At 41.1% G+C, this 27,744-nt stretch overlaps 1 protein-coding gene across 7 annotated transcripts in view; it reads left to right on the top strand.

Annotated features, from left to right (window-relative positions):
- Nucleotides 1-27,744, top strand: part of LOC100749353 (serine proteinase stubble) — a 78,584-nt gene that overhangs the window by 19,807 nt on the left and 31,033 nt on the right. For 3 of the 7 annotated variants that reach the window (XM_033319360.1, XM_033319359.1, XM_033319358.1), the window contains one exon: nucleotides 1,218-1,516. The gene's annotated coding sequence lies outside the window, so the exon portion shown is untranslated. Of the gene's footprint in view, nucleotides 1-2; nucleotides 1,517-27,744 lie in introns of those variants that run through there. The other 4 variants (XM_012382443.3, XM_003487347.4, XM_033319362.1 and 1 more) reach the window with 3 other exon arrangements.

The raw sequence follows: 27,744 nt of genomic DNA, 5'->3' as shown, positions 1-27,744 counted from the left end.
AGTTACGTACATATACGTATACCTTACATACGTAAATATATCTACGATCTTCTCTTTGCGTCGTATAACGGCCTCCCTGCCTCACCCTTTCTCCGCCTCTCTCTTCCTCCATTCTTTGTCCCTGTTCTCCCCGTTCGATATGTCCAAAAGGTATTTCGAACAACCGTGTACTTCGATAAACTAACCTTTCGTCCTCCCTTATCGTTACGTTCGGTCGAATCGTCGAAACAGGTCGCACGAATAACTCCAATCACGCATTGTTTTCCTAGTCGAAGAAATTAACCGCGACGGATTTTCCTTTCGATCGTTCAAGCTTGTGCCGCTATCGGCTGTTTACGTTTCGTTTCGTCTGTCCTCGATGCGACATCGGTGTCGATGCGATTGTTAAACCTCGGGTCGGCGTCGCTCGTAGTGTTGGTTCGCGCGCCGCGCCGTGTTGATCGCACGTGTCACTCGTGCCTGTAACGATTTTCATAATTTATTCCGATTCACCATATCTTGATAGACCATTTTAAACCATTGTCTAACTACGACAATCGCTCTCAACCTTGTTCCAGACATTTCGTAACCGCACATGCGAACATTGTTCTAACGGAGACAATAGAGTTTCGAGAATTTGATTTAGTAACGTTGGTTCGTTAAATCAGACACCAAGGCAAGATTGGACACATTTTTAGAAATTTGATTTATTAAAGTTATTTTTACGAAGAAGACACGAAGACAATGGAGTTCGAAATATTTGATTCGATAATAGCCTCTTATTAAAAGACACGAGCGAGATTGGAAATCAAAGCCGGTATTCCTGGCGGGAGACGGCACGTGGTTTCTGCAGGCACGCGGCTCCCTACTCTCTACCACGAGTTCCTCGTCCACGCTGGACGCAATCAGCCGATCCTCAAAGCCCGACCGGTAGTCGAACCGCGTGCACGTGGAGCCCGACGTGGCCTCTGCCTCCGTGGATCGCGATCAACCGACCGATCAACGGAGTCTGATATCGATCGAGCTCCCATTCAACCTGAGGATCTAGCCGTGAAACGTGACTGCGATCGTGGATGATCGACCGTTCGGAGTTACACGAAGGGAACGATCGATCGTGATCGATCCGATACTAATTGAACGTCGTTTAGGAACAGTAGTCGAAACGTGTCTCAATTTCTCTTTCTCTTTTTTTCTCTCTCTCTCTATCTCTCTCTCTCTTTCTTCTTCTCTTCTTCGAGATCGTAGACGGTGAATCGATTTCCGTGGAAAAGTCAACAGGTGAATCATCCAAAAGGCGTCCAGTCATCCAGTCAGACTGGATTCGACTGGATTTCACCTTTCGACCAGAAGAACAGACACACGGGGTGGTTCCTCGGAGTTCAGTGGCACATGTGATCGTGATCAAAGAAGATCCAGTGTCTGGGTTCTCGCGGGGACCAGAGGTTTTTGTCGAGGATCCTGGATCCAGAGGAATGGATGAAGAATGAAGAAAGGGTGAATGCTCCGCTTCGCAGAACGTGAGAGCTGCTTCAAATCGGTGAGTTCGGCTTTTTTTTTTTATTTTTTTAGACGACCATTCCGTAACATTGTCTTCTTTGTGATCTTAACTGGATTTTACCACGAGTAAGATTATTGCTTGTATTTGATTTTGAAGTTAGACATGTGTATATTATCCCTTTGAAAGTTCTTGTAATATTTATAGAGATGTTAAAAATACTGGGTGTCTTAGTAATCGTATCTTTGTTTCCACAAAACTCCGTTAACTTACCAAGTATTCTTGAAAGAGTAACATCTTTAGGCTTAACAGGTTATTTTCATTTTTGCAAATGAAAATTCTTCTGTTCGATTACAAAGCGACGTTAAAATTGACAAATATTTATTTACACACTGTTTTCCTCCTTTGATCTTCATACACGGTAAACTTCATTTTTTAAAGTTTTGAAATTACATATCTTGTACAAGTTACACGTAAATGATATTACTTAGAGAATGACCAAATATTTTGTAATTCTCTGCGTCATGTTCCGACACTCGACATAACGTTTCAGCTTGTTCTCAGAATTTTCTTTTCTATGTTGATATTTAATATACACGAAAGTTTTTCACAAGAAACTTGCGGTGACTAACAGACACGGAACGCGATTGTAATCCAGGTTGGAGATTCTTCGTTTTTACGAAGCTCGTTGGAACATCTGTCGATCACTGTTTCTTATGTAGATACTTTCTTGCGTGGGCAAAAACATTCCGCGAGGAACGCATAATAACACGGAGACATCGCGGAATGTCGCGAACTAGGTTACCGATCTTTTACTAGGAAAATTTTCCTCGAACCGACAGCTGCTAGCTTTCGTGCTCATTGACTTCGTGAATCTGAAAAAAATTCTGGTTGGCGAGTTTATCGAATTCCCGCCGGAATAATACTGTTTCTTCCATACAGCATCTCTCTGTACATTTCAATCCTCTTCGACTGCGGATAGAAATCGTGAGAAAAAATAATAAACGCGAACCACGAAGCTCGTAAATTTTTTTTTCACGAAATACATTAACGATCGCGCAATTAGAACGTTTATTAGCAGCATTCTTAGAGGATACTTCTAAAAGCAGACGTACGACCTACTTGGCTGCCGAATCCGACCACTCTTGTTGAGAAACGAAGAAATATCGTGCGTCAGGTTCGTGAATTCCCAGCAATTTTCTGCGACGTGTTTAACACGAACCCAAGTAGGGTGGCTGTTATAACACGAATTACCACTTTATCGTTGGTATTCCTCTCAGGCAGGTTAAAACGAAAGTGACTTAATTCCTGTGAATCAGTCACGCCTTCCGAATAACAAAAATGAAGGTCTGACGAGCCTCGTGAAGCCCTCGCTAATGGAAATCGGACAGATCGTGCATAATTAGCTTGCTTGTTCTTCGAACACAGATGTTTTCATTGAGTTAGTAACTCTGATAGAGTCTTCGACTTTGATTTCTATATTAAGGATTCGAATTAGGATTCTAGTTGGAAATCTTTTTCTTTTTTTTTTTGAAATTTTTGATTTATTTAAAATGTGTTACTTGGACTTGTTAAGTTTGATGTTAGCTTCAGTGCTTTTTTGGTTTTCCGGATTAACTTCTTTTCGAGTGATCTTAGGTCTAGTGACCCTAAATTATGCAACTATTCGAGTAGTATCTCCGAACAAATCTATCTGTTCTCTGGATCTTATTATATGTTCAGACGACGCAGCAATGCAATGAAAATTGCAATTATTTAATTTCTGACGTGTTATCATAATTTAACTTCCTTTGACCGTCTTCTTTTTTATATATTTATATCTTTTTTTTGTTTTCTTTGTTGTACAGCCATTATTCATTGTTGTAGCTCCTCTTCTTCTTTATACCATCGAGCTAGAGCCCGTGATTTAGTAGATAAGTAAATAAATAAATGGATATTCTAGTGTTTAGATAATTGTGATCTATCGAATATAAATCGACTACCATAATGTGATTAACGTCAGTTTTGTTTTTCAAACCACTTATCCATCTCCATAAATATTCTAAAAACCACTCCGTCAATATACAGCATAAATCAAGATGGAAAACAAAAATAGAGTCCGTGATTCATTCAGATCGATCGGTTTTATTATATAAATCGTCAGCTGGCTACGTGGTAGTATTCTCGTTGTACATTGTTGGACAAACCGGTTCGCGAACAGATCGGAAACGCAAATAAATATATCACGATAAAATCGAGCCGCGTAATCGACGCGGACTACTCGCTCGCGAACGAATGTATCACCGGAAGTAATCAGGAGTCTATAAAGCGACGTCCTCGGAAGACATACGGTACCAATAAATTACTTCGATGGTGATTCGTGTGACAATAAAATTTCATATGACTCTGAATGACGTAGACATGGTTCATCGTTATATGTACCTTGATCCATAGATGAAATTCAGTAGCTCTTTAAGCGGGTTAAAAAAGATAATTCAATGTTACAAAAAATAATGATTTATTAATTCGTAGACTTCTTACGGCTATTTTCTATGAAACATTTTTTATCGGTACTTTTTCAATGTTCATGATCGTAGCATATATTTATCCTCAAAATCAAATGAAAAGATAGCTTTAATGTGAAATTGATTGATGATACATATATTAAATCTTAAAATTGATTTTCTATAAAAGATGTGAAATGTGACATCTATGAATATTCATTAGATATATCATTCGAGTTTCATTTATGAATCACGAATGACGCCGATGAACATAATTTTCTGTTCCTTGGATTCACCGTACAAATATTTTTTATTATATTAGTTGTTAAATTTTAATGCTGTTGCAACGTTCATCGTTCTAAATGGCGAAGGAACGAGGATGGAGAAGGTCGGAACGGAAAAACGCCGTGGTACAGGGCAATAAATCGCGCGAGATCGTGTAACCCGCCGCCTTCTAACGCGTACAATGAATATCTATTGTGCCTTTTACTTTCTCCCAGCCGGCGTCGGAACATCGTGCTCTCGTGTCTCGTGGAACAGAAACCATGTGTACATGTATGGACACCTGTTTCTATCGTTTCATTCGATTCAATTCGAAAGAGTTGACGACGTGACACCGCGTCGTTAGAAAATCGAACAAACGATTGTCAAGGGAAAACATAGTCGGTATATTTAAGTTTAAAGTCGAGTTAGAAATCGTTTGGCTGTAAAGATGCATTCGACTCGATTCGACACGAAAGCATGCGTATCGAAATTGGCCAACGTCGTTAGAAAGCAATTCGTTGAAAGAGCTGTCGAAGAGAGAAGCGAAATTGAGAGAACTCGCGAATATTGTCCTTACGATGACGGGATCGTAGGATTATTTTCGTAAAACTTATTAGAATCTCCTCTTTCTTGCAAGCTAGTCTGATCATGCGTAGTTTACCCTATCATTATTGATATATGTATCATAGCGTATCTAATTCGTTGACGTAAAATCTTTGACGTGTCTTGAACCAACCTAGACGAGAGAAGAACTCGTCTAGACTAGTTTTTTTAAGTCGTTTCAAATAGCCGAGACTATATAATAAGGTATCTCCATCGCGAAACAAAGAAACACGCGTCAAAAACAAGCAATCCATTATCTGGAAACGAGTCGTTGCCCTACTCTATTCTCGTAATTCGTGATTCAACTGGATCTTTCTTGAATAAATAACACTTCCATTTCAGACATCTTCTCCGTCTTCTGCCTAGCTGTATTTCTCGAATTTTCATATCTCAATCTCACTTTTATTTCAAAGGACTGAGACGACTTTGAATATTTTAAATTTTACGCGTAAGATTCGAACGAAAAATCAATTAGGTTTTTTCTCAAACGTAAAGAATTGTCTGGCAATGGAAGAATAGATCGAGATATCTGACGAAAGAACGCTTCGTTGGAAACCAAGAATATGTGCAAATACTTTTTCTAGCCACTGTAAGAATCGAATTAATAAGAAATAGCCACGATGTGTCAGACCGTTTTGGCAGCACGCATTACGTGTGCCAATGAGTTGATAAAATATACTTTAACGAATATTCAAGTGGAATCCAAAAATATCTCACCGAGAAAGTGTCGGTGTTACCGTGATTAACTGTAAAAGCCATCATCTGGCTGACCAGATGGCTCGAAGACGGTAGGACGATGCGTTTGAACAGTAGCGTAGAGCTAATCAGTGAAAGTGCCACACGACCAAGTGGCCGCGCTCCTTCTGAAAATCGAATCGACCCACTTCGAGCTGCACTTACGATTCTCCTTCTTGCGTCTCGTTCGATGGAACGAACTTCGGTCATTGTCGTAATCGCTATAGACGTTTAATCAGTAGCTGGAACAGAGTCGAATGACGATTTTACGCGCGTGCGATGTTTATTTTCGTCCGTTTCTTACCTGGTCTGTGTTTCTTTAAGTGGGTTAGACAGTCTTTCATCTCGTTCCAGTCGCCTACTTGTCGTTTCATTGCTTACGATGACTTTGCTCCTCGAAAGCACGGAGTGCAATCGTTGCATCCCGAATGAGAACGATTCTATCTATGGAGATTTATATCGATTCGTCACGAGTTTCTTCGCTAACAGAGATACCCTATTTTCTAATTGTCTAACGACTATGTCCCACGGGTTATCTGGTCGACCGAGTTTTCACAGCGAGCTTCCACTTTCACTTCGAATAAAATTCAGTAGAATCACCGTTAAACGAATTAGGTACGAGAACGAGGATACGGTTTTTGTAGCCACAGGTTAAAGGACAAGCAGGTATATCTGGAGAACGCGTGCCAGTCTAGAACTGTAAAGTCATGTGGCGTTATGAGGTTTCCAAGCTATGTAGATATCGATCGATCCCCTTCGCTACGTTTCACCGAGAAATCCTTTTGTTCCACTCAAGGCAGATGGAGAACAGAACTTCGAAAGCATAGCGACGACGAAGTGAAAATGAAACGGTTATCCGCGTTTCTCTCGTTACCGGTGTTACATTTCGTGAAACGTATTGTTGGAAGTTTAGTTAATTTAGTAGCGTCGTACACTTATAAATGGCTTGTACATATGACGATATCGTAAGTAATTTAACCAGAATCAGACGGAGAGGAAAACGAGAATTATTTTTTTATTCTTTTACAAACTGAAATATTCGCATATAAGCGACGAAATGTTTAAAATGAAATAGACAATCGTTAAATAAATCAATGAATCAAACAGGACTTATTTCTTTATTTTTCTCTTTCTATAAATTGAAATCATAGTATATAGTGAAAAAACTGTTATTTCATTCTCCATCTAATTTGTTATAGAATTTTGTCCATAATTAGGCCAGGTAGAATTACTATAGGTCAAACATCTTTACTATATGCCGATCCAAAGACAATAACTTGGGGAAAGAGTTTCGTGAATCCATACGATATACTATGAATTCAAGGTATGATATCGATCTGGCTCGTGATACTATCCTGGCAAGATTTCACCTAGTCACTGAGAAATCCTTTTGTTCTACGCGATAGAGAAAGACCGGTGATATCGTTCCGTTTGGTATCGTTTGGTACGGTATCGATGGAAGCGAAAACGAACGGACGATCCATCCAGGTGTCCCGATTAAATCGCACCGCTTGCCTTGGATATCGCGCTCGAGCGATCCGAGTTCGCTATCATCGAAAGTCGCAGGTGTTAATTTCATCCGGGAACCAGCAGCCAGGTCGACCACAATACGGTCGACTTTGTTCTCGAATCGAGCGCTACTGATCAGCCAACCATTAACCATTTCGCTCTAGTTTCAAGCTTCGTTCTTTGCCAGACGATACGGAACAAATTAACACGACAATATATAAATTATTTTATATAAATTATATTGTTGCATCTTCATCGTTTAATGTGTATTGAGTCACGAAATTATTTGGGCACTTACCATAGAAAATTGTTATCTTTGTATCGTACCTATGTGTTGTATAAAATATTTTGAAACTTTATCGTTACTTTAACGATACACGACTCTACCGTTCATTTAGCAGATGTACATACCTAGTTCATAGATATATTAATTTACATAAACGTTCACAGCTTATTTGTTACTCTGATTGAAATAGAGACACATAATGGGTAGTATGAGTTCGCGAAATATTCTCTCTACGTTTCCATCGACCCCTTTCTCTCTTCTACTTATTATATTATTTCTGTTGCGGTTCGGAAGAGGCCGTTAAACCATTTCATCGTCACGGTCGCTGGACCACAAAAGATTTGTCCTCTATATCTCGGAGATAATACTTGTAGTATTTGACCCAAAATCGGCAAATCGAACGCGAATTCGCGAAACGTAGGTCGTTTAACGCGGCTAATTCGCACGGGCGCTTTCTCGCGTCTCGATTAGCGTTCGGTCGTTAACGTGGTCCGGCTAATTAGCCTTCGAGGAACGACCGACAGCGCGTGAAAAACACCTGGAATTGTATCGACGAACATGATAAAGCACTTGTTGTGCTGGTGTATCCAGTTGGCTGGTAATCTTTGAAAGACGGTTTCAAATTGAAAACTTGTTTACGTTATATGTAATTTCTACTTCGTTGACCCAAAAATTAGAATTTTGAAATGCACGGAGATATTAGTTATCGCGATTTATTCGATACGTCTCAATTACGAGAAAAAGAGGTAACTTTTTTAACATATATCAGTGTGGTGTATCACTAATTAGTAATCTCTACTTTAGAATAAAAGATGTTCAACGTGTATATTGGGCTTGACGCGCTGGAAATACGATGCATTGGATTATAAAATCCACTTAATTCATTATGAAATAGATTATACGGTTACAATAAATATGATAATTGAATGTAACAAAATCTAGGTCTCGTGTTTTTTGTACAGCTCGTAATATGAATGATGCGGCGATGACATGCAGAAAATACAGCGCGATGCTCTTTCATTAATTATAGTTTTTATTCCTGCACAAATACTGACACGCTGAATTTCAAGAGCTTCCTATATTTTCTAAATGCTACGTCGCTAAAGTTGAAATCTGAAATTTCATTTTAGGTTACAATATTAATTGCCACAATTTACTCGCTATATACCGCCATATAAATGTATGCATCTAGATATATCGCAAGAAAAGTAGGTAGCTACGTAGCAAGTGACAGTGGCTAATTAATTAACAATAGGTTCTACGAAGAAAAGAAACCTCGATTCGCTGTGCACCATTGTTAAGCCTGAAACCCACCGATTAACCTATCACGAAGGTAAACAAGGTTGAAGCGCGTGACGAGGAAAGGGTGGACGCGCGACACGAATGAAGAGAAGTTCGTCACGTATCGTTGGAATTCTCGTGGGACACATAGTGGCATGGTCGTCAATTACGACAAACAGCGAAACGATCCACGGGGAATCGAGTGATATTACAGGCGGCGATGGTTCGATTGCCTGATCGGAAATGACGGGGACATGGGTTCTTGTGAAAACATCCGGCGATAGATTGAGACCGCTGTTACGAGCTGTGACGGAAGCTTGCATTCCACTGTTCGTTTCCGTGTTCCATTTAGCTCCTTCTTTTTGTGGTATACAGATGGCTGACGGCGTCTTCCTTCAAATTTTATTGCAACAGAAAAACTAATAACTTAGAGAAGTAAACTTTTTTGTGTTGCGTATAATATTGAATTAGTTGGACTTTGTGGATTTTTAAAATAGAAGACTGCATTCTAGGATGAGATTTTATCGTTGACGACGTATTATTCGACGACAGCTTTATCATCAACTGTAAAATTCTTTCGCTATTATTAACACATCCTTATATCGCTAAAAAATTAGATTCTCGATACTTTCGCGTCTCTTAATCATAATAGGACCATAATCTACTTGAGCAAAGTCTCAAATGGTTGCTCTTATTTGAAATGATAGTAACCGCGTCTAATACACACCCTCGTCACGTGCGTCGCAAAATCTCGATGCATATCGCGAGGCACGGACATCACGATTGCTGATTATCAGAGGCACGCAGCTCGCCGGGAAATTTCGAGTTGAAATACGCTAATTAGAACGCGTAGACGAGCGGTCGTTCGCTTGTGGCCGCAGCTCCGCCCTTAAATCTGTATTCCATTCACAGGTATCGACTTTTCTGTCAACATCGGATTGGAAATAAGTGATCTCCGATACGGCCATTAGCGATCGTGACCCTATTTCCCGTGGCAATCGGAGGCCGCGTTGAAATTTATCGAACCGTTCGCTTGCAAAACTACCAGCGGTGCCTCGACGGTTCATGATAAATGGGATCGGGGATGATATTGTCGGATCGAATCCAAATGGCGTGCCACGATGTCCTGCCAGTCTGTTCCGCTCGTAAAATATGAAAAGTAGACGATACAGATATGTGTATCGAATGGAAGCTAGTTTTTCCCATTTCTTCTTCGTTTCATTTTAATAGACGTACGAGACATTTTGCTCGTTTCATTTCACAGATTTGTTTTCAAATATCTGTGAAATATATTTTTCTTATCTTTGTTACAAATTATGAATTTCGTATCGTGTTCCGTTATTTTTTAATTAAAAAGGTGATAGTAATTGGAATAAACAGAAGAATAAGGAAAGTTAAAGGTTCTGTCTGTTGCCCAACTCGTTCGATATCGGTATAATTACTTTGGAAGGTAATCTACAACATCGATACTACACTTTAACTGTTTCGTTCTTTACAAAAAAATCACTTAAACCATTCCATGTTTTATCTGCTTAACTCGCATTAATCCTCTCCTCTCGCAATATCAACGATATCTGAGATTAATGAGCCGTAGCACAGGGGATCGTTTTAAGCGAATCCAATTAGCGGGCACGATTCACGAAACGATCCGGTCGCAAACGGTACACGGGCCAAATGGGAGCTTTAAAAGATACGACGCAACGCGGTGCGACGGAAACGAAGACACACGCGCGTGTGCACGCCAAAGTTGCATACGACTTTAGTAACCCTGTTTTACGGTACACGCGGCACCAGCCACCGGACTGGCTTTTATTTACAGTGCAACCAACCGGTGGCCTGGCAAGGGACCGCAAAGGGTCAATGGTTGCAGCCCGTTAAAACCCGGCGTGGCAATAAATTTAGCCCGCGGATTTCGTTGCGTTCGCCTCTTGAAATCCCCACGGTTCCGCTGACGGGCATTGTGCGTAACATGTTCACTCTGTGCCCCTTGCAGGAATCGATTTCAATTACTTCGAGTGCCGAGTATATATTCGCCGCACTTGAAACATTAAAAGAAAATAAGAAAGAGGAGTAGCTGAATTGTTCCTTCTTATGTATATCCTCTTAAAAATCGGTAATTTTTCTTCCATAAAAATAACACCAGAATTCAAGGGAGAATAAAGAATGTCGACTGTCGTATAAACTTTTGTACCTACAGCAATAATTTTAGTTAACGCTTTCTGAATACATTCGTAATTAAAGATTCATCATGTACATCATACGGTAACTACCGAATTTCACTGATGATGTACAGCGTGTATCATACGTAAGACTTCGTATTAACACGATGGAAACTCGAAGAATCTGAAATATGTTAATCGGTTAGTGTATTCATAATATTTAGATGTAGCAAGTAGCTGTCTCAATACTTCTGATCGTATTCTTCGCGTAATGTCGGATTAGAAAATACGAAAGATTAGGCAAATAGACGCCCATCGTCAGGACGCATGGGTTGCTACCGTGCCTGGAGAGTCTCGAAAAGACGCAGGGTGAGGAAATGAGTCGTTTCCCATAAAACGGACATAATGCGAGGTCCGAAACTGGCAGGTCCGTTCTGCTGCAAGGCTAATAATACATACATCATCGTGAATAATTAACATCTCGTCTAGCAGGGCTGCCACGAAGCTATCGACCGTGCCAAGTGAAACGGGAGACATCGCGCTCGTGGGAAGGCACGGCCGAACGAGCTTCGCATTTTCATCTGCTCTCTTCTGTCCCTTCGCGATCGTGAATCGAACTCGAATCAAACGCGTGATCGTTGATCGATCGTTGATTGGCATTTCCTCGAAACCTGACCCCAACTGTCGCGTAGGTGCGCCTCGCTGAATGCTGAGAGCAACGACTTTCCAATACCGTTTCCCTACACGTGATTCTAGTTTATAGCGAATCGTGTAATGCAGCTTCTAGGAAAAATAGGTTCAACATATTCGCCATCACCAACGTTGCCTCCGTGTAATTATCTAAAAATTTCTGATCTTATCTAAACATCGTTTGATTGTACATAACGCTAGCGACGCAACTGGTGCGCTTTTGTTTTACGATTTAATAAAGTGGATTAGAAAGATATACAAAACAGTGAACGATGATGCGTAATGTGTAGGCCGCCGATTTTAATGTATTTACGAAAAATGTATGAAATATTCAAAATAGAGTGCTTAGCAAAATATTTAGCAGATGGGACAAATTTCTGCTTAGATTCTATTTCTTCAGCTGTACTTATAAAAATATGAATTTGCGTCAGCACAGTCATATTATCTGTCAAAGTATTGAATATTTTATAGCATGCTGGCGAAGACATGAAATTTTTACTGTTTCTCCAGTACAACAATCTGCATCCATAAAACTCACGGATTGCACGGGGGACAACGGAAAAGCATAAAATGATGGCGCCAGAGAGCGAACGAGCCGGTTAATTAGACTAGCGAGCCGCGATGTTCGAGCAAGAAAAAATCGATTCCGGCGAACCGGTTGAATCCTCCGGATCCGATCGTCTCGCCATGGCGTCGAATGTGTGCCAACAATTGTACACGCACAGCCTCCGGTCAGTAAAGCGGTTTCGAGGTGGTCCGCAGAAGAATATTCCCGCTCGCCGAAATCCTCCGGCCGATAAAGCACGCGAGATTCTACAGAAAAAGGGAGAAGTAAAAACGATTATCGGTGGCCACCGAGAAAAATCCAATCTCCTGGCCGTTAGTTCGCCCATGTTTCGGGTAAAATATCAGCAATTAATCGGTAATGGCGCGGAATTTTTCGCGAACGGTTCTTTTTCGTATCCGGAGAACGCCTGAAATCGCGAGAAGTCAGCGTTCCAAATGGAGATCGGCCTTTCGAGATAATAACGTTCTTTCATCGAGAAACAAATCGACGATCTTACCGATTACTTATAATATACAGATATACGGAAGTATTCGAAGTTTTGTAGGCACCTTTTATGAATTATTATGAGAGTTACACGAATCATTTTGAAATTTCATTAGCATTGACGTGATAATACCGATGAAGTTCGGAAGAAATGTATGTATACTCGAAATGTATGTACATATATTCTGTATCGCTGCTTGGCATTGATAGTGGCACAATTGACAAAATTTCAGATTTACTTGTATTGAATAGAATTTTAGAATTAGGATAAGTCTACATTGTGTTCCTACTTTTATCATGTAAAACGGCATATTTACAATTCCATCAGTTTTGCGTCAGACGACAGCTACGCCATTATAACCTTACCTTAGCTTTACGACAACACTGGCTTAGAAAGCTTCTCCTCTACGACTTATATTTTTTAGTTTGTACCACTATCGATATATCACTATCGATGCTACGGTATATACATTTTTAGATTGATTTCAAACTTTACCAACATAATTATTGCAGCCGTGCCTCGTTACAGTGCTAAAGAAATACCGATATGTTTTGTATGATACACCCAACATCGACATAAATGTTTTCTAAAATACTTTCGGGTACTAGTGTACCATTCGTCCTCATCGAGGCGGAGAGTATAAATTTTCGAGGTAGACAGTTCGCGGAAAACAATTAGCGGGAACGTGGCCGATCGTCGAGTCGAACCATGGGCTCTTTGGTACGCGAGCGAGCGGGCGAGAGAATGTGTGTCAATCGAAAGCCGGTTTCTAGGTGGCGTCGAGCATCAACGGTCGACGATTTTCAGCGTGGAATTAATGGCGATCATTAATATCGCGGTGTAATTACGTGTTTTACGCAGCCGGCCGCGGTGCGTATCGTCTGTTAATGCTCGTTATTAATACGAGCGCGTAATAACGGTGCGTCGTGCTTGGCTATTGATTCATTCGTGCGGTCGCCGATCTTGCCGGACTCCGCTCGTAATGTCGGCGAAAATCACGATTACCGCGGGGTTAAATTAATATTTACACTGTGGCAAATCGCGTAAGACGAATCACGGCGACATCCTCGTAAATAATCGACTACCTGTTCAGATCGTATCTATGATATATACGTTTTTGTACTTTTACTTTAGCCTCTTATGACGTTGACGAAAGTCAAGGAAAATTCTCTAACATCGTTTAAAAATAGATTTATAATTCCAACTTATATCTTAATGCGTTCGATGTCCTCCGATGTTCTTTGACCCTGCGCACAGGCGTTCATTGAACCACGCAGGAGACAAACTCGTTGGAGATCAGAAATTGTATTACCAGACTGTGGACGTTTACGTAGATTGTAAAATATTTCTATGAACACGACTAAAAAAGTGAAGGCCAAAGAAATTTTCGATTCGTTTACTAAATACTGTAAGTACTACATTTCAAATATTCCCTTTATTCTGGATGTTCTGACATCTTTAGACTTCTTATAAGCGCATAAATATCGGCAGATTACGTATTACTTTTGACTTACGCAAGAATTTTCAAACGCGTTCGTGATCACCCTGTAAAAATGAATGCGTGTACGCTGGCACAGAGGTCTCGTGCACGAATCGAAGTGGGTCACTTTTACCCCCTGTAGCAAGCTGGATCGTGCGATCGCGATCGAAGATCGAGCTGCATGATGCGAACGATCGCGATATTGCGTGGCATTGATCGCGTACCGCCTCGACGCGAGCGTTACCACGTGCGAATACAGGTCGCTTCAAAAATATATTTTTACGATTCCGCCCATCCATACACAATCATCAATTACCTTTTATTAAGATGTTTGTCTTTCTCGATATAATATCTCATAAACGTCATAAGACATTTCAGTTTTGAATAAAATATCATTGAAATTGAACGATATAATTCTTGAATCGATCTATAAGTATTCATCGTCCTATGTTCGAACATAGTTCGATTAGTTGGATGTATCGGGGTTGAGATTTATAGCGATGTACCCGTGATAACACCAATTATTACCATCGTGCTACTTCATAAATTTACGATCTCCCGAGCGATACATTTGTCGCGATCGATCGAAGATCCATCCACGATATTCCGTAGTGTATCGCTTGCGTTGTAGTAGAGGTTTCTTACCGATCGAGATATCCGTTTGAATAACGCGAAGCTCAGGAAATAGAGGAATATCTTCTCCTAATCGTCCTAAGCGTCGCACTCATGAACAGGGTTGTATATCTTATTCCACGAGGGAAGTATCCGTTTAAAAAATCACGATCGTTGCAGAATATTTTATTTATTTTGTTTACACATAATATGCAACTCTCCTGCGAGTAATAGCGGCTAGAAACGACCAGGAAGCAATCGTAGAATTTCTCCAGCGTTACCATCTTCGTGGACTAATACCTAGGGCAATTTCTATTCGAGAAACCCGTAGAAACTCGTCGTCGCATCTTGTAATCGTTTACCGAGTTAATCTGAGAGAAAGAATCCTGGGAGAGAGATTAATTCGAAAGAACAGAGAAAGACTCGTGTCGGACGAATCAGCTCGAGTGTGGACGATACGCGAGAAAACGTAGACGCTATACATCTCCGTGGCGCAATAGCCGGCCAACCGGCCTTGTCGCCATTAAAATGCATCGTCCGTCGTGGAAACACCCTTTCTAACAGTCATACACCGCCCGCCATAAATTTTACCGGTACCAGCAGCAGCAGCTTGCTCTAAATGGTAACGCGAGATTTCTACCGAGACAAAACGGTCGCCACTTAGAATCTAACCTTGCCAATCATCGATTCAAATCCGAATATCTCCTCGTGGCTCTGCCATAGCTCCTGTTTTTTCGGTATTTCTCACTTGGAAAACCACCTACGAGACGATGTCCACGCTTCTAAGATCGTTCCGATCGATTCCTCAAACATCGGTTTTATCTGTTTCTCCGTGTCTGTGTTTTCTTCGTCTCTTCCTTCTCTGGCTTTGTTGAAGTTTTTCAGCTTCTCTCCAGGCAACGCCGACGCCCATGGCGTTCACCAGACGACCTTCTTAAGAGAGATCCGTCGACTTTTCCACCGTCCTCGATCTCCCAGTCTCTAAACCTAGGAACCAAGAAGATGGAAGATCGCCACGAAAGTACGATAATAGACGACACGTTTAGAACAAAGAATGACACTCGAAAGTAGAAATACGTGCAAATACTTTTCGTACGTATTCCTATACGCTACATTATATAGACCTTTAGGAAAGAACGGTTAAGAATACTTTAAATAGGCTGAAGAAAGACGTACGGTACAAAGGAAACGATAAAACTTCAGCCTTCTTCAGTCTCGAAATGGTAAATGGGATATTTTAGCCAAGAAGGATAATACCTTGCCAATAATATTTACTCTTATCCTCTAACGTTTGCTTTCGAAGAACAAAACAGGAAATAAACTACAGAAAATACCGAGAGGATCGTCGCTCGTTTTCCATTTCGTTTAAAGCAAAGATTCAGTGAGACAACGAGCGCCTCTCCTTTATTTCCATGCATCCTCCGTCTGTACGTTAAATTCCGATTACTAGCCATTTGTATGCGAGCTTCACAAGTGTTCTCCCATAGGAGAACGATTTCTCTCAGCTAATCGGCGGTAATTATCTTGAAGCAGCGTAAGAAGCGGTAGTAGGCGTGCGTGCTAAAACGCTGCTGGCTATTAGAAGCGAGCTTAGGGACGAGTTCGAATGAGCGATTCGCGATAAATGTCCACTCTCGAAGCTCGAGTCGAGGTCATAGGTGATGATCGAGGCGTTATCTCCGAGGCTCTCGAGCCTGAAAACGGGAGTGGCGTTACTCGGAACTCGTACGCGATTTTCTTTTTCCCTTATAGGCTCTCGGAGCCGGATCAAGGCAATCCATAAAAAGAGGCGCGCGAGGAATCGCGCGTTTTCACCCGGCGCTCGGACTTCCGGTTGTAAAGGTTTCACATCGGTGTCGTTGAAATTCTCATAGAGCTCGGCCCATTTTCTCCGGACGAATTCGCTTCTGTTCCTCAAAACCAAATACACAGCCTGGTTGCTAGTTCTTCTCCTCTTTTTTTCTCTCCTATTTCTTTTTCTTTCTCTTTTCTTCTTCCTCGTTTTTTTACTCACGGCGTGACGAATTAATACATTATTAATAAATAACGAGTATTATCGCGGTTTCTCATCGCGTCCCGGTATACCGTGCATGCGAAATATCATCGCATCAAGCAGAAAAATGGCTGACAGAGCAAACATGCGAGCTTTCACGTGGCTATAGAGCAAAAATCACTGGCTCGTGTCCGATCAGTAAACGCCGACAGGTATCCGTGGTAAAGGAGAAATCGCAAAGATCATCGTATACGCGCGTTCGACGCCTGCCTCCTACAATTAAAGTAAAACATATTCAATTTGCATAATGATCGCGCGCCGGCGAGCTAATCCCTCGAACCAGGTAAAACGATCAACGCAGACGCCGTCGCATGAATGACGCTGGATTATGTCATTAAAAAACGTAAACGATACGTGGACGATCGTTGACGATGAAGGAACATCACGCAGAGATGCCGGTAATTAGACGATGTTCCTCATACGTTAATTATTCCGCAGCATCCTCAAATTTTCACTCTGATTACATGGCGGTGAGATTTTTCTGCGATCTTCCGTGTTTACTTCCAGTTTATTACATTTATTATATTTATTGTCATTGCTCTTACGAGATTGCGATTTTCGAGATATTAGAGACGCGTGGAAGGATTGCGTGATTTAGATTAGAACACAAAAGAGAAGCGCTCTTACTATCGCGAATTTTAAGCGTTTAATCACTAGCATTTCTAACGTTAATCTTAATTCTACTTTGACGTTGAAATTGTCTCGTATCGCTTACACATCCTCCCTACAATCGCATAACACAAATTCCTACGATAATATTCAAATAACAAGCTCCTCGGGAATCTCTTGATTATCTCGCTTAAGACAGTCTCGTTTGAGAAGCTTCTTCGTTTTCGTTGAAATTCCGGACCAGTTGGCACGGCTCGCTGTAATTAGCATATGAAATAAGAAATGGTCGAAACTGATGTAATCGCGGTGGACGGTGTCGCGCCGGAAACGGCGATACTTTCACTGAGGCCAAGAACACCTGAGCCACGCGGGTATATACGCGCGAATGCGCTTGTTCGAGGCGAGCACGCGTGGGCGGAAGTTACACATTAAAGTTACGTCGAAGCGGGACGGACAGGTGCACCGGTACACGCATTCTCTTTGCATTGTTCGTCGCGACCCGGTGCATCTCTCGAACGGCATCTTCGCGAAGCTGGAACGGGTATACCCACGCTTTATGCAAATTGAAGGACCATGTACCCGATCCTTGCCCCTGGATCGGTCTAACCGTGTGTACACTGTTACCGCTGGACACGACGTGTCCTCCGTAAGGATGTAAAACCAGCTGGAACATCGCGGATAGAGGAATATGCCAGGGAATGTTACTTCGAAATTGTTTCGTGGAAATGTTCTCGATTTTAATCGAGAATTTAGAGTCGTCGCTTATATCGTCATTTACTACACGTGTTAATTAATTCGATATCTTTTTAATACTGGAACTATCTTCGCATCGATCAAAAATTTAGGTTGATCGTTTATTTATTTATTAGTTGTGTTAATTAATTCGACAGATTTTTTGATATTAGAAATGTCTTGACTTTAATTGAAAATTTACATTCATCACGTGTACTACAATCATTTATTATATGTGTTAATTAATTCGCTGGCTTTTTAATAATGGAATTACCGAGCTTTAATGCGCACCTTGATATAATATATGTTGTCTGCGTATGATTTATAATTAGAATGATATGATACGAAGACAAATAAGTAGGTATACCTATCTATATAAATTGTCTAAAATATTTGTAAATGTAGCTTTCTTGAATTTAATTTGGCTAAAACTTTCGTAATAATAAAAATCAGATACGCATTCCTACAATTATAGATAAAATACCGATTAAATAATCGTGAACGAATCAAATAATTTATTCTCGATATATTGGTTTAAAAATAATCAGCTGCATAGCCGCTCAAGTATATATTAAATTTCGCATCTTTCGTAATCTTCGCTGACGATTTGTTAATTCGCCGAATGGTCGACGAGTTTCAGGAAGGAATCGGCGAACGAGCATGAAATAACCGAGGTCGTGATCGTTCCCGTCCCTTGCGTTTACCAGTCGAGTCGAATTAAAATTATTAATCTCTAGCACGGCACCTAATTGTTTGGCCGACGAATTTATCATGGCACGGCGGGTAGGCAAGGCAGATTTAATTGCACCTACCTCGCAAGGACTAATTAAAGAAAGGCAAGGAGAATGCCCCTTCTCTCTATCTTTCTCTGTGGTATAACGTGTACGTCTACGTGTACGATAGCATCGTCTAAACGGAACTAACGAGCGAGTTGCTCTTAATATGCGCGCGAGCGAACACACTCCCTGCCATTTGGACGCGAAAGAGCGGGATAATATCCCTCGAGAGAGATCCACATAGAGACCAGTATTGTCGAGAGTACACGTACAGGTCCGCGAGTTGTCCATTCAACGCCGATAATCGCTGTTATGCTTCCAACTTTCTCCAAATTAGCGATGGAACGCCACACACCGTCTGGCTCCTCGCATTAGATAGGGTTGCTCCATCGTTTTCCTTTTACTTTCGTGCCTATTGTTGGATGGGAGGATCCATTTTGAAGGGAAATCGTAGCTCGCGTGTCTGTGAGCTTGTCAGGGGAAATTGCCTCGGAAAATTGTGCGTTTTCAAGACGCACGCATGGAAAGTGCGCGTTAGTTTTGGAAGTGGAAGTTCAGAAACGTGAGAGTTTCTCAAACTCTTTGACTTTTTGTGTGCATTTTGGAAGAACTTCAAGATGTTAAGAGTCTTTAATACATACGTAAAAGAGATGAAAATAGGTCAAACAGAGAATAGATAAATAGGTAGGACAGTACGTTTGTATTCGTTTACGTTTCTCTAAACTACATAAATATCCGTAACCTTATCGCATCCATTTTCATTAACTCCATTGTGCTGTCATTGTCGATCTATCTCACGTTTACCAAATCACTCTCACTTTCACACGCCATTCTCCCAAAAGCCACGACTAAACCAGCAAAATAACGCTCGCGCACAAAGGAGATAAATGTGGGAAAATAAATCTTCGAAGCGTAAGAACGTGCCAAACACAGTTCGCGTCTCACCAACGCGTAACCGCCCAGCCAGCTTCCGCTTAATGGCAGCAATACCGTGTTATTACGCGTAATTTCGTGGCGAGAGGCCATCAACTGTCGAAGTCGGTCATGAACACGGTCCTACGCCACTTCGAATCATTTCACCGCGGAGGACCCTCGACAACGTTTGCCCAGAACTCTCGCCATCCGCATGTGGAACGATTTTCGGCCGTAAACCATCAGTTTTAAGCGATCGTATAATCGTCGAAGAAGAGACGAGGTCCCGACTCGAATTCGGGACGAAGCTGTATATTCGTTTCTCGTGTAATATAATTTCGTCGCAGAGAGAGGCCAGTCTCTCCCGAAAGTCGTCTCGAACGATAATCGTATCGAGGGAAAGGGTCGTCATGGCGTTCAGCTACCACGCTCGTAATTAAAAGCTCGCCGGAGAAACGACTTCCGTGAAATCTCGTCGAGAGAACTCTCTGCCTCGACGCTGATTATTTAGACTCGGGTCGTTACCTCGATATCGCGACATTTCCTCTCCAATTCAGAGGGTTAAACAGCCACGTTTTCGACATTCTCCGTACTTTGCTCTAAATGCGACTCTTCAGCTTCTGTATGGAACGTGGACGATTCGTTAGCTGCGATTTTAAGCCAAATTCCTCTGGTTTAGCTTCGTTTCGCCATGGAATAAGCGAGAGGTGAAGCTGCCACGTGACAATGGCGTTCGCTAAACTGCGAGTTTCTCGAGAATTTGTAGGAATTTTGTCGTTTTCTTCTCGATTACCGATGATCTTATATCGTAAGCCATGGCTTACATTAATTAATTCCGAGCAGGGAAAAGTATGAGTATGAAAATCATTTTTGGAATTACACTAGGTACGAATTGTAGAGTTCATCGGGCATTGCAAAACGTTAATAGGATTTTACCAAATGAGCTTTCGTTTCTTAGATATTTGTGTTTAGTTTCGATGATCTCTTTACAGCTATCGACGCTTAAAATTCGAAATTTGTATCTACTAAAAAAATCGAAATGAAAAATTGTTTCGCAAATGTCGATACTTGCATCAAATACGTCACTAAAAACTTGGTGAGCTAAGTAAAAAATAGACATAAACTTGTAGCTATCAAGTATGATAATAATCAGTTTTTTAAATACGATTCTAAGCTAACAAGGATCCGATCTAGAATCACAAAGAGTGATCATACATAGAGAAAAGGGGAAGCAGAATACCGTGAAAACGCTGGTGAAAAGCAATTAACGAACTGTTCTATGCAGAGGCTAGGCCGCCTCTTAAAACGTGAGTTATTAACTCGATGGCAAAGGACGAGAAGGGGATCCGGTAATTGCCCGCTCGGCTAAGAGTTTATCTACCTCGTGGTTCGTGCACGTCGTCGTGGACTTTCGTTGGGGGATTAGTAAGAGTAAAACGTAACGCTCGGAGACATCGATTAACGGTAACGGTAAGCGACTTACTCGTCCGGTATTCCTGCGGTGCACGCGCGTGCACGCTTTCGAAGGCTGTTCGCCTCGGGTATCGATTTTCAGCGACGCGCCCCGTCGAATGCGCGCGATTAATTATCGAAACGCGCAGCTATTCACCACTCGATTAATTAAAATCGAACCGAGTCGGTGAATCGATCCGAACGACGAACTCTGATATGAATTTTAGCGACTGAATTTGTCGCCGAACTGTCGGATGAAAACTACATCGATCAACTTCAGAAATTGAAAATTGGAGAAGAGCGATGAAGTTATAAATTTTATTATTATTGGTAATTTGATTTTATGATACCTACCTCCTTATGATAAATGAAAATCAAATATTTGATCTTTGAGAATATCGAATGAAATATCAGTTGTGTACGTAAATAATGAAATAGAGAAGTTTATAGAAAACGACGATTGTAGCGTACTTTTACGTGGGTGAAAAGGAAGTCGAAGCGATGTTAATCGAGATCGATGATCGGAATGAGCAAACAAACATGAAAGTAAGAGTGGGAAAAGAATGAAATTCATCAGCAGAGAAATCACGCTGGATCAGCCTCGAGTGTAATGATTCAATAAGAAAGTTTTGCTTAATCTCGTGTAAAGAAAGAGAGTACCATAAATCGACGTTTTGTAAAATGAGGCATGCAGCTTCTACGAATCTTTGAATACCTTTTTACCTCTTTTAACTTGTATACTCCATCTAATAATTTCTGTACATACTAATCGCATACTGTACATTTCTAATCGCAACTCTGAATCTAATTGATTTTGCTGTATTCGATTAATAAAAATTTTCAAACGAATACCGATAGAACGTTTACGTCGAATCTCGTGGATGGTATTTCAATTTTAATACCATCGACGGCAATTCCAAACAGCAAACGATCGTTACAGAGGGTTTCGAGCACGGTTTAAACGAAGATTGCCACACGATGTATCATAGAAACGGTGATAAAGGCAGGTAGCATGTTCTACAAAACGTGTATCACTTGTTCCGCAATTAAAGCTGCTACCCATTGGCGCGATAGTTGCACTGATAGCGCGTCGATAAGCATCGATACAAATTAAACGTTTACTCTGTAACGATGTTCCAATGCAACGTCGACTACCGATCGTGCGAGTTTTCCCACGAAACTTATCATCACCCGCGAATTTTCTCCCTTATCTTGTCTTACGTTCAATCTCGTTGATCGAGGAATTTATCCTACATAAACTTTGTGAAATTCCCGAGGAAATCCAGCCGAACTGCCCTACTTTTCGTTTTCGTTGAAATCTTCGTTAATTAATTCACGCTGATCAGAACTTGCGAGGTTTTGCGTTCCAGGATAAGGAAGCATAATTTCTAAATTATAACGTTAATATTATCTAAATATCTGAGTATGGAATTGCTATATGCTCTCTAAAACTCAATGAATTTAAAAGAAAGCTAGGTTAGCATTCCGTTATTTCATATCTAAGTTATGATATCAATGGCATATATCTGACGAGTGAAAAATTAATACAGAATAATATCATCATCGATATCGAACAACATTAATTCCAAATTAATAACAAAATGAACAGAAGATTCGATGCAACTACAATTAAAAAAGTGATTCGAAATTTCTGATCGATAGCGTATATCGTTTAAAGCGAAGTTTCTAAATAAAAACACGTCGGTGTATAAAGGGAAAAAGAAAGCCGGTTTATTCGGTTCAGCAATCTCGCGATCGTTCACGAAGCTCGCCGCGTTCCGTCAAATCGAGTCCGACAGATTTACCGAGGAATCATGCAAATCATGCGTCTGCTCGGCACTATCATCATTTCAGGTATTTCCACGGTGCACGAGCAACCAGCCTGGCTGACTGGCTGCCACGAAAAAGTTAATCGAAAACTAATTTTCGGCGCGTTCTCTTTACCTCGCCACTTTCACTCGATTAGACGGCGTGGCCCTTTAAAAACGTCCATTCCGGAGATACCGTGCAAGAGGATGGGACACCAGGCGGCTGTGTATACACTTAGCAGGAAAAACAAGCCCCCCCAGATACTGGTCTACCCTTTACAGTCTGCTTGAGAATAAGATTTAATTCACGATAGGGCCAGCCTTTCGCTACCAGCACCGTAATCACTCGGACACGTTGATGTATCGCGCGTCCCAGGGCCCCAACTCGCGTACGTTGCTTTAATTACGGGCCTGCGAGCCCAGACTCCCTACACCAACTCATTCAAATTTGGCCCGGATACCCTCTGTCCGCGTTCCGGCCTGGGTACCCGCTGTCGGAAAGTAAAATTGGAATTTCGTGCTGGTCGTGCCACCGGTTGACGCGATGCTCCCGTTTTTCTCCTGCACATCGGGGACAGACAGGAGAGGAGGTTTTCTTCTTTTATTCGTGCGTCAGCTTTTGGTTATGAATCGTGAGGAGATTGCAATATGTACGGGTTCCTTGAGTTCTTGGAATTTTGAAGAAGTTATATCGCGCGTTATTCTGTACCTTTCTGCACCTTTGAATTTTCTATCAATTCTTCCGCAGACTAAGCATTTATAATTCTGACATAGCTTTCAGTTTTAAGGTATAGTTATTATAGTTTTATATTTTACAGTATTATTACAGCTTTAATGTTAATTTGAGAGCATACTATATCAAAGTTTAATAGTATTCATAGTTGTCGCAAATAAAAATTTGCACTTCTTAGTGTCTAAAAAATCTAAATTTCACAACTATCGGTTCTATACTTTTATCTTCTTTTTAAACCATCCACAAGTTGGAAATACATGTTATAATGGAATGGATAACAGAAGCACAAAGTCTCGCACATAGTTTGAATAAATCTGACAAGTGCAACAGTACGACTCGACATTAACATTCGCGTGAAAGTATACGAGGCAAGAGGAGAATGCGGTCCGTGGTATTGTCAGTCGGCCGAGATCGATCCGTTCGCCGCGATATAATTGAATATATCGATGGCGGGACGCGGCCAAGTAACCTCGAAATTCGATGCTGTATCGGCTGGTCGATTCGAATATTCGCATCGGATGTCCGACGGGTAACAGATACGCGCTTTCAGACGCAGAATGTAAGCCGGCCGGCTAACCTAGAATATCTCCTTGTTATGGCTTGACTAAGAGATTCTAGCAATTAGTCGTGAATCTTAACGATGCTCTCGGTGCATCAACCACGCCTAAGTCTCGCATAGAGATTCTACTGCTGATCTTGTCGGTGCTATCGCCCTCGATAGAGATCCATTTTAATTTATCCGGCATCGCGTAGCTAAGCTAGCCTGCTAAGCTGCTAGATCGTAATCGAGCGATCGTTGTCTTCGGATCTACAAGATTCGATAGTTAGCCTGGAATACGAAGAAAGAAGAAAAAAGGAAAGCTCTAACGACTGATTCGAGGAGAAACTCTATCGGCTCGAAGCTTATTATCGATCACGTTTCCACTCGAACTATACGAGACTTGTAGTAACACGCTGATTAATAATTAATATATATGTATCGTTACGGAAATTTTAAAGCGGATTGGAAGAAGCGTGCAATGTTACTCGCGATCTCCTCTTGTCAAGAATACTTCCAAATTTTCACTATCTTTTTGTTCAAATACAATTCTACAAATAATTTCTTCAAAACGGTATATATTCAGTTAATTTTCATGATTATTATTACACTGATTATTACGAAGTCGAAGTGAAATTATCTGGTTCTAAAAACATGAACATTAATCAGATATCGTGATACTGAAATTAAGAAATCTTCGGGAAATGTACTCGATGAGTTTCGCTTCTAATTGGCACAATTAACGACGAGACAAAGAATAACAGACATTGATTCGATTCAAATCTGACAGAAAATTCATTTCATATGCCGCGGATGCAATATGTAGAGCGTTGATAGAGAAACAGAAGGTGGAACCGAATATCGTGGATCGACCGAGGCCTCGAAAAAAGATCGAGGCAAGATAGGTGGCTGAATGAGGAGGATACGATGGACGGAAGCTCCAGACGAGTTAGCAGGGACGCGAGAAGGCGGAAAGATGGACGGTGCCGTGTCATTAGAGAGTGCTGGGTACGTGCCGGTCGATAGAGGAGGGATAACATTCCTGCTTCTGTCGATAGATCGATCATCGTATCGTTCTGCCCTCCTATCCTTCTACTCTCTTTCTCTGCGTTTCGCCACTTTTTCTATTCTGCCAGCTCATCTCTCGCGTGTTTCGTGGTATTTCTCTGGAGTAACGGCCGCCCGTTGCAGCCTCTCGTCACTCGGCTCCGTTCAATTGGCTACAGCTCGATTCTCCTCAAGTTTTTCACCATTTCTCAGCGGCAGATCGATTGTTCTATCCGCCGGTGATCGATTGGAAACCGAAGAAGAACGGATCGCGAACCACGAGTGTGAGAGATGGACCAACTTGGAGGAAATGACAGTTTTTGTTAAGGTCGAGTCTTCTGGACATCCTCTACAGTTTCTTAGGAAAGAAGTAACGTTATGGCACTTTTCAATCCGCGAACATTACCGTGCAGATACCAATAAATTCCTCGAGAAACTATATTCTTTGCTGGAATCAGCTTCTAGTATTTAAGCAATCGATCGTAAATATCGTGAACTTTTAGATTCATTACGATCAATGCATATCGATTAGCTCATCTATGACTTTCTAGTTGAATTACATCTTGTCGAAACTAACTATCCGGGTAGTTTATATATTTAACAGTATCATTTTTGTATATTTTTTATACTTTAAACAGTGCCATATATATTTGCCGTTTATTCTAGTTTTAATTAAACCAAAATCACGTTTGCCAAATACCAGCGTGTAACTAAAGTTCGGTCAGCCATGCGCACGTGGTGGAAATTAAACGCCGTTGTTCATAATGAAACGTGTTCACGTGGCACGGACGATCGAGCAACAAACGGATTCTCTCGGTCGCTTTTCCCGTCGGTTTTCGTCCCGTTCCTTCAGATTGCTCCATTTTGATCGCGGCGTTTCGCCGTCACGCGTCGGTGCGCTTCGAATTAATTAATATAGGCTGGTATCATTGGAGCGGTAAGAAGCGAAATAGCTCTCTTTTTTCAGCAAAAAGGAAACAGCTCGACCATCAGGTTCAGAGCCGGTACTCTCATTATACGAGTTGTCTTATCGAACGATAACTTTCTCGATACCCGCCTCTGCCTTCTACTCCTCTTCCTCTTTCTTTCTTTACTTCTTTTCCATCTTTTCCTTCCTCCAGCTCTCGCGTCGTTTTTCTTCCGCTTTACTTCGTACCTATTCCATTGTCGAACAAATAACAATGTACGATAGACTGGAAAGAAATATAACATGAATAATAAATATAGTAAATATGGTATTCGTAGATATAATATGAATCATCGATTTTTATGCACGCGTTATATTAATATTCTAATTAAAAATCCTTAAGCGCTTAGAAGGTAAGGTAAAATAGACAAAAATTAAGCGGTAGAATATGACTAAAATGATGGGTCGAATTTTTCTCGGTCAGACAGCTGTCTGCGAGATACACTGCGAGATACGAAACACAGAAGAAAGCTCACGTGCAAACTGGCCTTTACTTGAATGGGCCACAGCACTTCCTCCACGCCACGGGAGAGTTACCGCTAATCTGCACTCGCGCTCAGCTGGTGCTACCACCGCGTTTACATGAACCGCGTTACCACCGCCCGTGAACATGAATTAATTTCACCGTGTCGCCATTTTTGTAACAATTCATTTAGAGTAGGAGTCTGCTTCTGTTAGATAACAGAACACTCGCGGAATGTTACACGTTTCGTGTAACGCAGGAGGGAAAAATTGCTTCAGTACGCGTGGGACATAGTGTATAAATTTACAGAGTACAGTGAGAAATTATGTGCACACTTGTGCATGAATTTTAGTGCAATTAAATTTTTACTCTTTACTCTTATTCTGTATAGTGTAGAAACGAAGAGTATGCTAGATTTCTACGTATACTACGAATTTGTTTTATTGCATATTTTTAGGTTGTTCTGTTATTGGTTTAGATAATAACGTAGTAATAAGTATGTAGTAAAATAGCAAGTGTTTTTTTTTTTTTTATGAAACAGGTATAAGGAAGAACTGTATTTGTCTAGAGAGCTTTCAAATTTGTATAACAAATACGTATAATGGATGTGTCTTAAGCCAAAGTGGCACAGTAATGGCCTTGACAGCAGAGTTATTGTTAGGAATTTGCTTGAAACAAACAATGAATGTTAAGTTGTTGTTCCTGCTGAAATTATACATTTTACATACCATCCTTTGTACCATTCTCCCTTTAAACCTCTCAATTCCGAAATACCTATTCAAACAGCCCTTACAGAAAACAAAACAAAGTTCCAATTAACTGAAATTACATTTCAAACTGCGTGTTACCGCTTGCTCGCCCTTTTACCCCAGGCTTTTCAAAAGCTTTCGTATATATACATATGTATACAATCTAAAACGATACACTTGGGTGCACGTATCCAGATTCCAGCTTACGTCGAGCTGCGCGCAAAAAATTTCGCATCGTACGGTTCGCAAAACGTGTTGAGCAGGTGGGGAAGGGCCG

The sequence above is a fragment of the Bombus impatiens genome, unplaced genomic scaffold (genome assembly GCF_000188095.3).
Source record: "Bombus impatiens unplaced genomic scaffold, BIMP_2.2 scf_0151, whole genome shotgun sequence".
Lineage (NCBI taxonomy): Eukaryota > Metazoa > Arthropoda > Insecta > Hymenoptera > Apidae > Bombus > Bombus impatiens.
The sequence above is the reverse complement of the archived record's forward strand: the minus strand, read 5'-3'. Positions and strand labels throughout refer to the sequence as shown.